The sequence below is a fragment of the Gorilla gorilla genome, chromosome 4, assembly GCF_029281585.2.
Source record: "Gorilla gorilla gorilla isolate KB3781 chromosome 4, NHGRI_mGorGor1-v2.1_pri, whole genome shotgun sequence".
Lineage (NCBI taxonomy): Eukaryota > Metazoa > Chordata > Mammalia > Primates > Hominidae > Gorilla > Gorilla gorilla.
In genome coordinates this window covers 23,211,739-23,227,054 of record NC_073228.2, presented here as the reverse complement: position 1 = coordinate 23,227,054, position 15,316 = coordinate 23,211,739, and the positions used below count along the sequence as shown (strand labels likewise).

Here is a 15,316-nt window from a genome sequence, read left to right as displayed (position 1 = left end):
TTTTTTTTTTTTTTTTAAAGGGCTCAGATGTAAAATACTTAGGGAACCCTCTGAAAATCTCTTTTATATTCACAGAATATGCATGAGAAGCCTTTTCTCAGAAACCCTGACCTAGGTGAAGATTTACATCCACATTTAGATATTTGTAATTTAAGATACAGAGTTAAACTCCATGTATTTGATAATTATGTCTCAAGAACTCCTGAAGTTTTTGCCTTCTGGTTTTTGACTTCAGCCTAGTTTTCCCTGCTGGCTAACAAAGGCTACTCTGCATAGAGTTTAGCACTAATTACTTTGCCTCAATATTTTCTAATTGATCCACTGTTTTTCAGGCTATCTTTAGCTTTTTATAATTCCCTTCATTTTTTTTTAAAGAAAAATCCCATATATTATTTCTTATATTTTCTCTGAAACTTCTGTTGGTTAGGACTCTATGACCATTGAGGTAAGTATTTATTTTCACCTTCATAGTGATTTTACTTAACTGAAGTCATAGAGACTAACATCATGAAATCCTCTTAATTTAACCTTGCATTTTTTTTTCTTTTTTGAGATGGAGTCTCACTCTGTCATCCAGGCTGGAGTGCAGTGGTGTGATCTCGGCTCACTGCAACCTCCGCCTCCCAAGTTCAAGTGATTTTCCTGCCTCAGCCCGCCGAGTAGCTGGGATTACAGGCATGTGCCACCACACCTGGCTAATTTTTGGTTTTAGTAGAGACGGGGTTTCACCTTGTTGGCCAGGCTGGTCTCAAACTCCTGACTTCAAGTGATCTGCCCACCCTGGCTTCTCAAAGTGCTGGGATTACAGGGGTGAACCACCGATCCAGGCCTAACCATGCATTTTTAAAGAGTTCTATTATAGCTGATGTGTGGGGCTACGCATCAGGGGAGACGTAGCTTCTTATTTTCTTTCTTTTTTTATTATACTTTAAGTTCTAGGGTACGTGTGCACAACGTGCAGGTTTGTTACATATGTATACATGTGCCATGTTGGTTTGCTGCACCTGTTAACTCATTATTTACATTAGGTATATCTCCTAATGCTATCCTTCCTCTCTCCCCCCACTCCATGACAAGCCCCAGTGTCTGATGTTCCCCTTCCTGTGTCCAAGTGTTCTCATTGTTCAGTTCCCACCTATGAGTGAGAACATGCGGTGTTTTTCTGTCCTGGCGATAGTTTGCTCAGAATGATGGTTTCTAGCTTCATCCATGTCCCTGCAAAGGACATGAACTAATCCTTTTTTATGGCTGCATAGTATTCCATGGTGTATATGTGCCACATTTTCTTAATCCAGTCTATCATTGATGGACATTAGAGTTGGTTCCAAGTCTTTGCTATTGTGAATAGTGCCACAATAAACATACATGTGCATGTGTCTTTATGGCAGCATGATTTATAATCCTTGGGGAAAATACCCAGTAATGGGATGGCTGGGTCAAATGGCATTTCTAGTTCTAGATCCTTAAGGAATTGCCACACTGTCTTCTACAATGGTTGAACTAGTTTACAGTCCCACCAACAGTGTAAAAGTATTCCTATTTCTCCACATCCTCTCCAGCACCTGTTGTTTCCTGACTTTTTAATGATCGCCATACTAACTGGCGTGAGGTGGTATCTCATTGTGGTTTTGATTTGCATTTCTCTGATGGCCAGTGATGATGAGCATTTTTTCATGTGTCTGTTGGCCACATAAATGTCTTCTTTTGAGAAGTGTCTGTTCATATCGTTTGCCCACTTTTTGATGGGGTTGTTTGATTTTTTCTTGTAAATTTGTATAAGTTCTTTGTAGATTCTGGATATCAGCCCTTTGTCAGTTGGGTAGATTGTAAAAATTTTCTCCCATTCTGTAGGTTGCCTGTTCACTCTGATGGTAGTTTCTTTTGCTATGCAGAGACATCGCTTCTTATTTTCTATACAGGACCTGGAAGGAAAACCTGAAAAACCCATGACACTCCCTTTCCTGTTAGCTGTGTGGTGTTATGAAATGGACTGACAGGATTTAGCTTTCCCAGCAACACTGAAGGACCCTCAGCAACTTCAAGTTCAAAATGTCCTCACCTTCGCCTGATTTTGGGAAGTATTGCATCAACACGTTTTTGAAAAAAGAATGGAACTTTAAAATTTTTTCTTGGCGTTCTCTTTCTCTTTATACATGAGCAATAAATGTGTGCAGAAGTCATTCTAGCCAACAAGATTGTCACCAGCTGTATTAACCTAAAAGTAGAGGAAGAATGAAGAATCCCTGAAAATCACATGTGCTGTGCTGCTGAGTGATCGCCTTTAAAACGTTGAGATTCATACGCCCTGTAGAGGGCAATATTTCCCCTTGCCTAAAATGTTTTCACTATTCGAAAAGCATCAGTAAGTCCAAGGAGTGACATCCCAAGACGGCAGAAATTAAGAAAGCCTTCTGGGTTCAGTATTGACTATAAATGCCCACTGGAGAGGAGAAATCATTGATGATAGCCTTGATTATTTCTAGAATCTCTTCCTTTAGATTCCTGGGGCTAGAGTTGAGGATTTCACTTTAAGAAAGATTGAGACAGAGTGAAAGCAAGAGAGAAGCTTGTAAGAAGAAGTGGGAGGATGTTAACAGTGAGAGCTGGGAATTTGCTCATGAGGCCGAGTGGCTACCACTATCTCCAGTACAGGCTGAATGTGTGTCGTTCCATTCCGCTTCTACCCTCTGTAAGAGGCCTGCCCTGTTCACAAGGCCAATAAGGGGTTAGATCTTAAGGCTTATTGAAAAAAACTTTGGTAATCCCAGTGCTTAGAGCCCAGTGACATAGAAAGGAGAGCCTTCTTCAACTTTTGGAGGGCAAACTTCTAGGGGGATGAGGTGGGAAGTTTACTTGGGGGAATCCTGCCCAGGGCATCACCTCAGCTTTCTGATCCTTGGTTTTTTTTTTCCAGGATCCCAAAGAGAGGCACAAATGGGTGTCCAAGCTTCAGATTGAACTCCTCTGAGACTTTTCTCTTCTCCATAATCATAGCTAGATGAACAGAAGGATGTGGCCACCACAAATTCAATGAGTGTGTATACCTTTAGAATATTTGTGATTACACAAGTACCTAGAGGCAGGTGGGGGCAAAGACTTCTTTGTAAAAGTCCAAAGGTGTCTTAGAAATGTGCAAAAGTACAAGACTTACTGAGGTACAGAAAGCAATGGCTCTTATTTTCAAAGGGAGCCCAAGAAAAGTTCTTTGAATTTTTCATCTGGCCCTTTTACTTTTCAAATTTCTTATTTTGTCACACTTTGTGGTTGTAGCAATTTGTGAACAGAAAGCATCTCATCCTTTGTTCAGCATGGGCAGAAGGGACAATGAGCATCTCCTTGGTTGCATGTAGATTTTTCCATAGCAGAGTGAAAAAAGATTGGAAAAATTTGTTCCAGCATCCTTGCATGGAAGTAAAGACTTCCCATGAAACCAAAAGTATAGTTTCTCTCTGACATCTCTTGAAATAAACACTTCTTAGTCAGAACTATCCCCCCATAGATGGCACTTTAGGTTGGGCCAAAAATGGTAGAAAGGATATGGGATCTCTGCTTCCAATAGCATTTGACAATTATTCTACTACAAAAACACATGCACAGTATGTTGATTGCAGCACTATTTACAATAGCAAAGACTTGGAACCAACCCAAATGCCCGTCAATGATAGACTGGATAAAGAGAATGTGGCCCATGAACACCATAGAATATTATTATGCAGCCATAAAAAAGAATGAGTTCATGTCCTTTGCAGGGACATGGTTGAAGCTGGAAGCCATCATCCTCAGCAAACTAACACAGGAACAGAAAACCAAATACTGCATGTCCTCACTCATAAGTGGGAGTTGAACAATGAGAACACATGGGCCCAGGGAGGGGAACATCACACACAGGGACCTGGCGGGGTTGGGGGGCAAGGGTAGGGAGAGAGAGCATTAGGACAAATACCTAATGCATGTGGGGCTTAAAACCTAGATGACGGGTTGATGGGTGCAACAAACCACCGTGGCACATGTATACCTATGTAACAAACCTGCACGTTCTGCATATGTATCCCAGAACTTAAAGTAAAAAAACAAAACAAAAAAACTTCTCAGGGGTTAATGATGACTTTTTAGTGCATTTATAAGTATTTAAGAAAGAAGCCCAGTAAGAGTAGGTTTTCAGAACGTGGTGGTTAATCTTCTTTTGCTTGAAGTAGAAAAATAAAGGAGAAACAAATCCTTGCAGAGGAGTTCTCTGTGGGAGATGAAGGTCAAGTAAAACGGAAAATGTGGCCAGTTTACGATTAAATTTACTCTTGAGAGGTGAAGCAAATTGAGTTTCCCCAGGGGGATTTGCTTAACCCTTAACAAGTTTCAGCCAAAGGAAACCATTTGTGAATTCCTAGAAGATTATTTTGGCACTCTGTGGGCGGCAAGCCACCCAGGTGCCAAGGCGAGAGATCGAGGGCACAAGCTGTTCCAGTATAATAAAGAAAATGCATAGAATAAGAATAGTTATACTAGAAATAGATTATAGATATGATTATATGTGAATATCATTAATCATTAGTTTGTAGCATTACTCTTTATTCCAATATTATAATAATCTTTGCTCTACAATTATAACCTAGGAAAAACGAGGCCATAAAGAGATAGGAGCTGAAGGGACACAGTGAGAAGTGACCAGAAGACATGAGTGTGAGCCCTCTGTTATGCCCAGACAGGGCCAGCAGAGGGCTCCCTGGTCTAGTGGTAACGCCAGCGCCTGGGAAGGCGCCTGTTAACTAGCGGACCTTGGTCTAGCGGTAGCGTCAGTGCCTAGGGAAGGCACCCGTTACTTAGCAGACCAGGAAAGAGAGTCTCCCTTTCCAGGGAGAGTTAGAGAAGACTCTGCTCCACCACCTCTTGTGGAGGGCCTGACATCAGTCAGGCCTGCCCACAGGCATCTGGAGGCCTAAACGTCTCCCTGTGATGCTGTGCTTTAGTGGTCACACTCCTGTTTCACTTTCATGTTCCGCCCTGTACACCTGGCTCTGCCTTCTAGACAGCAGTAGCAGAATTAGTGAAAGTACTAAAAGTCTTTGAAATGCATAGAAGAAATAATGGCATAAGCTGTCATCTCTCTCTGCCTCTGCTGCCAAACAGGGAAGGGCCCCCTGTCCGGTGGACACGTGACTCATGTGACCTTATCAGTCACTGGAGATGACTCACACTCCTTACCCTGCCCCTTTTGCCTTGTATCTAATAAATACCAAACAGCCAGGCATTCGGGGCCACTACCGGTCTCTGCGTCTTGGTGCTAGTGGTCCCCTGGGCCCAGCTGTCTTTTCTTCTATCTCTTTGTCTTGTGTCTTTATTTCTATGATCTCTCATCTCTGCACACGAGGAGAAAAACCCACAAACACTGTAAGGCTGCTCCCTACAGCACTCAATTTTCCTCTTTCCCTAAAACCAGAAAATACAATGTCGTATGACAGTAACCCAGAAATAAAAAGTAGTTACGTCTAGTATAGAGAATATACAAAGAGGTTCCTTGCAAGTTTAAAGTTCTAGGAAAGGCAGCAAAAAAGAAAACATGATTGATTTCTTTTTTACGATTCATGAGTATTACAACTTCTTAAGGCAGAGGAGTTTTTCTAAGATACTGCAATCCATGTTTTCTGATTTTACAGAGAAGAAATAGAAATCCAACCCTTTCTGGAAGAATAATCCTATGAGATTTAGGTGAAGACAAGATTTGTGTTAGAATCCAGCTCTTCAAATATGGCTTCGTTGATTCACTTCCTAAATGATTTATGAAGAAGCTGATTTTTCATTCCTGTTGTCATAACTACAAGCTGTGCTGTTGTTTCCTGGAACTCAGTTTTTATGGGCAAAGGCTTAGGAAAATGGTCTATAAAGGCCCTCAGCAGTTCAAGGACCTATTGGTTCAATCTCCTCTCTGTTCTCCTGCCATAGAAAGTTGTTTTTGGTGTTGTAGAGCAATTGTGCATTGGTCTCAGTGTTGAGGCCTGTTTCTCCTGGTTCTGGGAAGTCGTAATCAGTAAGAATGAAAACCTCATATATCTGCTTGTTGTATTAGCAGAATTTCCTGTGATGTGTTCAGCTCCTTGAGATCTCATTAGATGTTTCTCTATATAAGTATTCCTTGGCCAATGAAGTTTGAACATTTTGAAGTTAAGCAAATTTAATCTGTTATTCCTTTACTTCCAAATTTCTCCGATTCTTTATAAGCTCATGTGCATTGTGAATCTCCTAGAAGACATATATAACATGAAACATTTCTCCAAATTTTGGTTACAGATGCCCTTTTTGCCAAACATCTTGAGGGGCTAGTGTCCCAAAGAACATACTTTGGGAAGTGCTCTGTTACTTCAACCTGTGCGTTAAAACCAACTTCTCCTGTTAGACATCTAGTCCCCAAAAAGCCTACAGATTAAGGTTTTAATGAAAAAATGTGTTAAGTAATAGACACAGTCCAAGGATCCACCTTATAACAAATCAGGTACATATTTAAGCCTATGTGTTTTCAGATCATGTTCCTTTAGAAACCATCTGTATTGATGTGTTTCATAGAGAATAGCCAATTCACAATGACATTTCCCTGTTTTTTTGAAATGGTTAATAGTTTTTGAAAATATTTTTCTCAAAAAAATCTTAGGCATATTTGGAAGTGTGTGTTTTATGTCAGCTATCTATGTCTAGAATAGACCACCAGCATAGTGATGTTTCAACCACCTGGAAGGCAAACTTTTGGATATTAGTTGTAAGTGTGTGTTATAAACCCAGGCTCTTTCAGATTAAAAAAATGCTGATGAATTTTGTTCTGGTGAAATACGCCAGCTCCAGGAAGAATAAAGTATGTTCAAGCATCCCTCTCTCCCCTGCTCTTGTTAAGAGAGGCACTGTTTAGAGAAGGAGGTTTCAGGGCCTGCCAGGGCCGCAGAGCTGAATTGAAGCTGCTGATGAGACACATTTAGGTCTCATCATTGCTCTGATACTGTGGGGCTCAGAGTCTGGCGTTCTCTGCCTCCTAAGGTTTTGATCTTCCATGAAGCTTCACTACTAGGTAGATATGGGGCTGTTTCCCTCCTGGGTAAACCTGCGTTCTTTCTCCTCTATTTCACCCTGGGAAGGCCTGGAATGGATGATTTAATCTAGGTTCTTTTGAAACTTTGTTAATTATGGGACTCTATAACCTGGGTTAGTCTTTCCTTGCCTCTTCTTTCCCACAGATATTGGCTTAGGTTAAGATGTGGGTTCTAGGGAAAACACATCAAGGAGATCATTCCATTTTCTGTTTTTTGTGTGCGTAAAGCAGAGGCACGAGAGGCATCCTGGTGTCTCATTCATAGAAAGAGTTCTGCACAGGGGTCTGGGCCCAAAACTCGGATGAGTTTGATAGATGAAGGGGTTTCTCTAGAGTGGCTCCTTTGCACGAATCCTGTATCAATCTTCAGTCATCATAAGTAGACAGGGATTTCAGATCCTGGATCTTTGTTCTCTCTCTTTCTTAATCTCTCTTTATTAGAGTTACAAAAAATTCAGGCAACTGAACAACAACTGATTTACACATCTGCTAAGGTTGGCAGCTAAAAGCGTTTGAGAAAGTTCCCGATTTGATTTCCCACTCCAGAGATTGAACCTACATCAGAGCACCATGAGTAATTGCTCTTTAGTACAAACATGTGCTTCTAAATACATAAGCAATGAGCTTTTGAAGCTGTCCCATGGTTTAATTTGAATTAGTTCAAGATGATACCTCCGGAGAGGCCCAGCAGGCAGACATTTCCTGCCCGACTTCCCTGGTGGGGCAGAATCACTGCTGGGAAGGCATGAAGGAAATCTGTCACTTTGGTTTCCAAATTTGGCCAGAAGGTGGCACAATCTGAAAACCTTTTTCTGCATCTCAGTGGAAACAAGGGCTCTCTGTTTTTCACATTCAGGTCAAAGATTCCAAGTAGAACTGGAAGAAGACCAAATATTGTAAAAGACTATAATTCATATCCTGAAGATTCTTGCAGTCCTTGGGGGCATTTCTTTGGGAGGGCTTGGGAAAAAATAAACAAGCAAAAGAAATCTCATATGTACACTCTGAGAATTTTAGAGACAATTGGCCACGTTCTTTCAGAGAAAGGTACAAAAACAAAGCACTTTTATGTTGTTGTAAATAACAAGTTGGGATAGGGACTGGGAGAAGGACTTTTCATTTCCTTTCTGGAAAGAAACAGCTTTATGATTGCAGCTCCATGACCTTTCTTGCTGTCCTGAGGGAATAGAAACTTCCTGACTTCTACAATTGGACTATTAGACACTTCTGATTTTCACGGAATTTAAGAATTGGAGATGATTTTTGAGGACATTTGGTCCAAACTTTACCCGGTGCAGAAGTTGATCTTGTTATCTCTCTGACTGATAAGAGAAACACCACCTATTTGCAAACCTCAGTGGGGTCAATAGTACGTTCACCTGTCTTTCACTTCATCCTCCGATCTGCACGGCGAGGTTGTTGTTTTCGTTGTGCTACTGACATCATTGCTAATAATGCTTATTGGGTACTTTCTTTATGAAATCCATTCATTAAAGGAATATTCATTTAATGATTATTTACCTGGGGCGTCATGTGCCAAACAATGAGTGAAACAGATTACATGCCTTATCTTATTGAATCCTACGACGAGCACCTCAGACAGGTGCTCTCTTTATCTCCCATTTGCAGCTGAGGAAGGTGGTGCTTAGAAATATTAAGTAACAAAGATTAAGGACAATGATTATTGTCTAAGGAAACACAGCTCAAAAGCAGTGGTGGTGGTAACAGGGGGCTTGTTTTGAGCCATGTTTGGCTGACCCAGAGTTCATACGCTGAACCACAGTGTTCTTGAGTCTACTGAAGTGTGTGTCGATGGCCTGGCAGGGATCCAATTCTCTCACCTGCCACCTGAGCATTTTTATTTGAATGTCATTAGACACATCTGTCTTTCAGGACACCAGGATCTATCCTGTGCTCTTCAGTTCCTCTGTCTGAGGTCTGTTCCTTCCTCCACATGACATCCCTTCAAATGTTTGAATGCTATGATCGTGTCTTAATGTTAACTCCCTTTTTTTTAGGCTAAACAGACTCAGCTTTCCAACTGCCCTCCTAAAAGACATGACTTTTTTTGTTTTGTTTTTGTTTGTTTGTTTGTTTTTTGGAGACAGGGTCTTGCTCTGTCACCCAGGCTAGAGTGCACTGGCACAAACACAGCTCCCTGCAGCCTCGACCTCCTGGGCTCAAGCAATCCTCCCACCTCAGCCTCCCAAGTAGCTGAGACTATAGATGCGTACCACCATGCTTGGCTAATTTTTGTAATTAGGAAAGGCTTCTGGACCCGACTGCCCATGTCTCTGCATATTACCCTATTGTACACATTTGTTATTTCTTTTTCACAATGAGGAAACCAATGTTTTGGGTAACTTACCAGAGGTTACTAAGTATGGGGGTTCGCCATGTTGCCCAGGCTGGTCTTGATCTCCTGGGCTCAAGCAATCCTTCTACCTTAGCCTCCCAAAGTGCTGGGATTATAAGCTTAAGCCACCATGCCCAACCCAAGACATGACTTTTGAGCCCTTAACCCCTTTGGGATACTGTTTGTTTATTCGTAGGTCTTGTTGTCCCTGCTGTGACTTTCTGAGACTTGCAATTACTCATTGGACATTTGCCTTCCCCGTTAGACTCCTGCTCTGTGAGGGTGGAGGCCAGGTCTTTTCTGTTTATCACAGACCTCCAGAGCCTTGCTTGGTTCCCAGCATGGTGCAGCTGTTTAATTGATGAAATAATGAATCTCCAAAATGGGATTAATTATACCTTCTCTTCTTCTTTCATAGGATTGTTGTGTGAAACAAACAACACAATGCATGTAAAAGTACTCTGTCATGCTAAAACATCATGCTGCTGCCATTACCAAGAGATTCATTGCATATCAAAAGTCATATTGTTGATTTGCATGGAATGCAAAACTCTCCATCCATTCATTGATTTATTGGTTCATTATTTATTTAAAAGCTACTATGTGCTCACGTAATGTATTTTAAAGTCCTTTTTTCTCTAAGTTTCCCTGGTTTTCATCCCTCCTGTTGTGTGTAGATCCAGAGCCACAGACTCACTGCTTCATGCTTCTAGGTTCAGAGCCCAATTCTACCCATTAGCTGCCAGAAAACATACTTTCTGCTTCTTGAGCATTTGCACATTGCCAGACCCTGAGTCTCCCTGCTCCTAAGCCACAGTCAGGGGTGCTATGTCAGTACCCCTGATGGGTAGAGTGTAACCTTACAATAAATGCTGCTCTTCATAGAGAGATGTCCACTAGTGCTCTTTAATACTTAGTCCCTCAACAGTGGGCAGTGCGGTCCAGGAATCTTTCCTTATCAGTGATGATCAATGATAATCACATTCAGTTATTTGATCATGTTCCTGCCTTAACTTTTACCCTGGAGGACAGAGACATGTAACTGGACCCATGGAATAGGCTCAGGGTCTTATAAGATGGCAAAGCATGGAGGTTTTATACACGGACCCTGGGGTCAGATTCATCTTTGTTCCAGTCCTACCTTCACTGTTCAATATTTAGGAACCTCTGATAAGTTACCCAAAGCATTTGTTTCCTCATTGTGAATAAGAAATAACAAATGTGTACAATAAGGTAGTATGTAGAATAGGGTAATTGTGAAGATTAAAATTAAATACTGCACTTAACTAATTTAGCATAGTGCCTGGCATACAATAAGGTCTCAATAAATAATAATAAAAGAGAAGCATCAAAGAAGGAGCTTCTGGTTTCTGGTGTCTCAATGCCTGGGAGTTTCCACGGGTCCCAGAAAACAGGCTTATTATTAAGAACATCAAGCACCATCCTTCCACTAGTGCAAGGCTTCTGAACAGAGGCGCTATTGATATTTTTGAGCTGGATAATTCTTTGCTCTGGGTAGCTGCCCTGTTTAGATTGTTGCTGGCCTTTCTACACCACATACCAGTAGCATCACCCTCTGCACTGCCCAAGTTGGGACAATCAAAAATATTTCCAGACATTGCCAAATGTTCCCTGGGAGGCAAAATCCCTCCTGGCTGGGAATGTCTCCATTAGACCAGAAACAGATTGCTGAAACATGGCTTGAACATGTTGTAACGTATTCAGCTGTTCGTGTGCTTCTAGATCAATACTACAATTTTTTATTTTTAGTTTTTTGTCCCCTCTATTGCCGCAATACTGAAAAACACGCCATTACATATGAACATAACAACTAAATATATACTTAATAATAACAATAAAAGCAAATATTGAATAAGAATTATTAAAATATTTTATATTGTAAATTTATCCTGGAATTATAAAATAGATGCAGTCCCTTATAGAATATTATCAACTTTTAAAAGCATTTTTGTTATTTTGTTTTTTATATTTAAATATTTTATGTAATTTATTTTGGTGTAGAGTGTGAGGTCTGGATCCGCCTTATTTATTTATTTTTTTAGATGGTTAAACTTTGTCTTAACACTACTTGTTGAATAATCTGTGTTTTCCTAGCTAACTTGAAATGGCGTCGTATCCTGTTAAAAAAATTCTCCTGTTTCCCTGGTCTGTTTCTGGGCTTTCTGGTTCATTCTATTGATGTCTACTTATGGATGTTCCAGCTGGTGACTGCTGATTTAGTGATTTGTTGAGCACTTACTGTTCTCTGTGTGTGGTTTTATCTTATTTTTATTTTTTTGAAAAACTTAAGATATAATTCTCTTACCATAAAACTCACTATTTTAATGTACATGATTCAGTGGTTTTTAATATATTCAAAATGTTGTACAACTATCATTATTGTCTAATTACTGGACCTTTCCATTGCCTCAAAAGGTTAGCAGTCGCTCTCAACTCTCTCCTAACACCACCAGTCCCACTACCAGTAACTCACAACCACTAATCTTTGTGGTTCCATAGATTTGCCTATTTTGAACATTTTAGATAAACGGAATCAGACCATACATAGCCTTTGTATTTGGCTTCTTTCACTTAGCATAAGATTTTCAAGGTTCATCTACATTTTAGCATGTATCCGCACTTCATTCCTTTTTATGGTGCAGTAATATTCCATTGAATGATTATGCTACAGTTTGTTTATGCATTCATCAATTAGTAGATATTTGTGTTGTTTGTGCTTTTTGGTTATTATGAATAATGCTGTTATGTACATTTACGTGCAAACTTTTGTTTGAGCACACATTTTCAATTCTCTTGGATTCATATCCAGTAGTGGAATTGCTGGACCACATGGTAAATCTTAACATTTTGAGGAGGCACCAGACTGTTTACCACAGTGTTGAACCATTTTACATTCTGACTAGAAAGGCATGAAGACTTCAATACATCCACATATTCACCAACATTATTTTCTGTTTTTATTTATTTGTTGTTTTATTGTTGTTGTTTATAGCCATCCTAGTTGGTATGAAGTTGTATCTGATTGTGGTTTTGATTTGCATTTCTCTAATGTCTAATAATATTGAGCATCTTCTTATGTGCCTATTGGACATTTGTATATCTTGTTTAGACTAATGTCTATTCAAATCTTTTGTGTATTTTAAAATTGGGCTATTTATCTTCTTACGTCAAGTTTCAAATTTTAAAAAATATATTCTAGATATTAGACCCTTATTATATGTTTGATTTACAAATATTTTCTCTTATTCTGTGCATTCTTTGTTCACTTCTTTGATAGTGTTCATTGACACACAAAAGTTTTTAATTTTGATGAAGTTCAGCTTGTCAGTTTCTCCTTGTTTGTGCTTTCGGTATAATGTTTAAGAAACCATTGCCTAATCCAAGGTAACTAAGATTTACACCTATATTCCTTTTTAAGAGATTTCTAGCTTTACCTCTTACATTTACATTTTGGGTCCATTTTGAGTTAACTTTTGTCTATGGTGTGAGGTAGGGGTCCAATTTTATTCTTTTTCATATGGATATCTTAAGCTGCCCTCTCGTCTTGTACTTTTGTGTTGAGAAAAGGTCTATCAGAGTCTTGGCAACTAAGCAATTTTCAAATTAGGAATCTGATTACTTAAATTCAGTATTAAACATGTGTAGCTGAAACCATGATTTGGATGCCAATTGTTATGAAACAGACTCTCATTCTTACAAACCCCAAGGACTCTTAAATCATCATGATGGCTTTTCTGTATAGAATTCTGAGGCTTCAGATGATGTGCCAGTGGAGGAGCCATTGGCTAGGACAGAGACATCTTTTAGGCAGATGGAGATTTTGGCTGAAATGGCATTTGAATAATGGAATTCGGCTTGCAGGGATCTTGCAACATTGAGTCCTGGGACTGAAGAGGGATAATGTAATGACATGGTCAGTTCATGGCCCAAGTTCAGGGAGGACAGCAGGCTTTCCTCTGGGGAGTGTCTCTCTTCTTTCCTGCATGCCATAGGCACTTAAAAATATGAGACATATCAGACTCAGAAACATGCTAAAAATTCCACCATTTCCAGAAAAGGAGATGCAGAGATTAAAGTGAGTGGCATTAAGAGATTTTATTCTTATTCAGTAATAGGTAAGCGCTCTCTCTCTCTCTATTTTTTATTTCATTTTATTTTTTAATATTAATTTTTTTTTTGAGACAGAGTCTTGCTCTGTCACCAAGGCTGGAGTGCAGTGGTGTGATCTTAGCTCACTGCAACCTCCGCCTCTTGGGTTCAAGCAATTCTCATGCCTCAGCCTCCCAAGTAACTGGGATTACAGGTATGTGCCACCATGCTCGTCTAATTTTTCTGTATTTTTAGCAGAGACAAGGTTTCACCATGTTGCTCAGGCTGTTCTCAAACTCCTGAGCTCAGGTGATCTGCCCGCCTCAGACTCCCAAAGTGCTGGGATTACACGCATGAGCCACCAAGCCTGGCCACTGTTTCTTTTCAAAACACAATGAAAAGTCAGGCTTCTGAGAGCTTTGATGGGGAAGCCCCATTTTTACAGCCACCTCACTACTCTTAAATTTGATTACTATTACGTGTCCAAAATTAAATTAGGATCAATATTTGTGGCAAGTCCCCTTCATCTCTACTGACACAAAAGTTGTCATTGGAGAGCGGTTAAAATGTGAGGCCTCTTTGACCCTTGGGGCTCAGCCCAAAAGGTCCCACACAGACAGATCCTTTGAATAAGGTTAAAGGGCTATTTATTCCTCTGAGTTGCTGTTTCATATGAAACAAGTGTGAATTGTCCTGGCCCATGTCCAAGGGTCTAGAATGGAATGTTGTGTCAACCCTTAGGGTGATAGGAGTTAGGTTTCCATGAAATGAAGACTGTCCATCTGCCACCAAATGCCAGTCCTAAGGGTGTAACCTTCCTAGAGAAGGGACCACTTGTTCCCTTTGCATAAATAAAGCCCATGCTATTTATGTGGCACTGTGTGCCAGTTTCTAGCAGGGCTGAGGGGACTTAAGCGTGCCACAGTAGGGCAGCGTCCAAGGCACCAGCTGCCCATGTTCTGCGGCCATTCTGAGAACACAGTGGCTTTAAACATTGGATAGAAAGGTGACAAAGGAATGAAGAGCCAGGGACTCTTTTTTACCCTCTGCATAAACCAAAGGAAGCCCTTTATTCTGAGAACTTGTTCTGTTGGCTCTGAGACTTTTTTCCCAGCCTATTTCTCCCAGTCACTTATTTGTTCATTGCAAATGACAACAAACATCTGAGTGGCATTTATTCTGATTACTGTTTTAAATTTCTGGTAGAAAACACAGACTTACAGCTTTAGTAAACTCCTACTGTGAAAGAAGTATTTATTATCTTTACTCAGGTATCATAAGACACCATGTCCTGGCATGCAGACATAAATACATGCAGTCGCCCCTGCTATCTGATGTTTATGGCAACAGGGATTAATAGTTCTGTTATTCTCCAGCTAAGTACAAACATAATAACAGTTTGGGTTAATATGTACAGTTTTACCCCCACAAGTGAGGTTACTAAAGAAACAAACATACTCTGAACATGTGGCACATGATTTTAGAAACAAGATTCGCATTTTTTCTAAAACACAGACCAATACTGCAGTTGAGATGGAGGGAATCTCATTTAGCTACCTGAAATACCTGCAGTACCAAAATCTCATTTCCAGCCTTTTTGAAAAACAAAGCCCAAGGTCTGTTATTCACTGATCATATTTTAAATCTTGACTACCACCAACGTTTTTTACATGAAACGGAGGTAGCCATATATCTTTGTTTAAATTTTTTATGCTTTAGAATTTTATACTTTGTGCTAGAATTCACTGCTCTTAAACCACATGGGCTAGGTTTAATGTTCA

The 15,316-nt window shown here is 40.1% G+C and overlaps 1 long non-coding RNA gene across 1 annotated transcript in view; it reads left to right on the top strand.

The window, feature by feature from the left end:
• LOC134758501 (uncharacterized) overlaps window positions 1-15,316 on the top strand; it is a 283,706-nt gene that overhangs the window by 177,662 nt on the left and 90,728 nt on the right. The gene's annotated exons all lie outside the window — the stretch shown is intronic.